The sequence below is a fragment of the Nanorana parkeri genome, unplaced genomic scaffold (genome assembly GCF_000935625.1).
Source record: "Nanorana parkeri isolate BGI_ZX_2015 unplaced genomic scaffold, ASM93562v1 scaffold364, whole genome shotgun sequence".
Taxonomy (NCBI): Eukaryota; Metazoa; Chordata; class Amphibia; order Anura; family Dicroglossidae; genus Nanorana; species Nanorana parkeri.
The window spans coordinates 1,094,408-1,097,132 of NW_017306632.1; the positions used below are offsets into that span (position 1 = coordinate 1,094,408).

Sequence of the window (2,725 nt, forward strand, 5' to 3'; positions counted from 1 at the left end):
ACCTCCCGAAAAAATAAACCCTGAAACACTTAACCCCAACCCTATTTTTGCCTATTTTTGTGTGTTTGGGGGTGGGGATTAAAACTAAAGAGTTTAAAAAGAAAAGATATATAAACATGAAATGATGGAAAATGAAAAAAAAAAGAAACAGCACTTGAGTTGTTTCTGGCACACAAAGGTAGTTGTGAGGAGTACTGTTGGGTCTCAGAACTGTTACCACAAGGGTCTGTACACAAGAATATGTAGCACAATATAGCACTATATAGCAGAAACTAACTAACTAGCCCCCATTATTGGCCCTTTAAGCCAGCTAAGCTAAGTTCAAAGTCCAGGAAGTGCATTATGGTTAGTTGGTTTCTATGGTGGTAAAATTGCTTGTTAGTTCATTGGGTCCATGATCTGCAAATTAATTCAGTTTGACCCAAACAAAATCCCAATTAAAAAAAACAATGAATACATTAAATATGCCATTTTAGTTGCAACTTCTGCAATTGGAATATGAAATGTTGGTTTTCTGTGTTTTGACATAAATAGATATTCTAGCACATATAAGTTGTAAGACAAAAAGTACAATTTCTTTCACTCTCACTAACATGGTATTTATATACTTTGCTGATAAAAGTACAGACTGGAGCTGTCATCATTATCAGTAGCTTCCTCCCACATTAGCTTGCTGTGTAAAATCTCAAGCACTGTCTGGCCTTTTATTATGCTTTCTTCAGAAGGGTTGGGCCTTCAGCTTAAACAGGTTCTGCACTGTTTCTACATTCAAAGGCGGTGTCATATGACAAGTCATTTCCATGTTTCAACAGGTTAACACACCTGTCTGCCAAAGGCTCTATTCACAAGGAGTAGCCAAACCCAAACACATTTCTCTCATATCTCCACTGCTGCCGTGACACAGTTTGGATTGCTTTGAATCACACAAGCTTCTGCCTGCCAATCTTTTCACTGTATGCTTTTCATGGTAAGTAGCCCGAGCTGTGGAACTTTCATAGCATTTAATTTAAATGTATTTATATATTTATTTAGAGCACTGGAATGATTATAGATTACGTTTCTTTGTGTTGAAATGTCTAGAACCAATAATTAAAAGGTGAAACTAGTATGTTTTTATATAAATAAGATAACTGACATTTTTGGCACACTCTCTTGGAAATGCGAGAATTATAGCCACATGTTCTTGTTGTCACTGAAGATCCAGGCTTTGCTGCGCTGAGCATAATAATATGAACAGAAAGTTATTACTGTAGTGGACAGTTAGCTCTGATTTTCTGGAAAAGTCATAGAAACTTAAGGTCTGCTGTCCTTGGTTTCTTTTTTTTAGAACTGAACAACTGCACCAAAAATCTTTCTATATGTTAAATGCAGTTACAGATTACAGAACAGTTTAATGTTCTCTAGACAGTTTAAATAAATGGAAATGCTGAAGTTTAAATTTGAATGACCTCATATTCCAGTTGAGTAAACATAATGTGGAATGCAGCATTCTGTGCTTCTCCATTACAGTCCTATGTGAGATGGTAATAGCTACAGGGGCTCAACAGCGGCATGTCTTTAGAAATAACTGTACAATGTATGCAACTGTGCTCTTTTTATCTTATACCTTTATCAAACAAAAAGGAACAATACCATGCATTCAAACCAGTTATTTTCATTATTAATTTATGCACACCATAGATGTGACGATAGGATTCCATTTATAGTGTTCAAATCTCACAGCTAAATATGACTATAGAGAAGTTGAGTGCCGTTTTTTATGTGTTTGTATAGAGTGTATTAGCTCAGTCTCTGCTGCAATACTTCCTCCGGTTGTTATGTATATGCAGGCTCTTGTGGACACAGTTATCCGTACTTTGATCACCTTTGTGTTTGCTCTTTGTATTTTCACAAGATTCTTAACTTGGTTTTACAGACTTTAGTCAAGCTTCAAAGAAGCCTGCAGTAAAAATGCATTTTATTCCTACACTTTGTATAAAATTCCAGTGTTATCACAATAAAACGTCAAGTAGCAACTGAGTAAGAGTCAGCCAGACAGCATGGGGAGATGCAATCTGTCATTTTGTGAAGCAGACTCTTAAGAGCTAAGTGTTGGGAACTGCACTGTGAACAAAGCTCTATAAGCCTATAGTGACACAAAGAAAACCAGACATGCATTTTTAATAGAGATATATTTACATAAGTACACATTTGTCATCCAAAGAGGTAAATTATTTTGATTTGGATACAGTCTTGATATGCCCTTGAAAGAACATATTGTCCTCTGTTCTTTATGTAAAAGCAACTTTTATTTAGTGTAGTTTTGCTACTTTTTAAGCTACTGAACATTCTGGTACTAAACAGTTTCTAGGTCACTTTAATATATATAATTAATCTACCTGTTCTGTCAGAGTAAAGCAAGGTCAGTAGACTTGTAATAGGAATGTAAAAATGTGGGTGATATTTTATGTGGCTAACCTAATTACTTTTGGGATGCAAGCCTTTGAAAATTAGCCGTATCAGCCTGAAGTGAATAGCCGAACAGTGTTCGGCTCACTTCACTTCAGATCGGTCATTCATTTTTCTTCGTTTTCTTCTTCAGACATGGTTTTTATCCATGAATTAAACATTAGAGGTTGGTTGGTTGGATGCTCAAGCACATGTCAAGGCAAACAAATAAATAAAAAAAAATCACATACATATACACACACACACACACACACACACACACACACACACACACACA

General features: G+C 35.7%; 1 protein-coding gene across 1 annotated transcript in view; it reads left to right on the top strand.

The window, feature by feature from the left end:
* Nucleotides 1–804: 804 nt before the first annotated feature.
* FAM83B (family with sequence similarity 83 member B) overlaps nt 805–2,725 on the top strand; it is an 86,610-nt gene continuing 84,689 nt past the window's right edge. The window contains exon 1 of the mRNA XM_018558872.1: nt 805–967. The gene's annotated coding sequence lies outside the window, so the exon portion shown is untranslated. The remainder of the gene's footprint in view (nt 968–2,725) is intronic.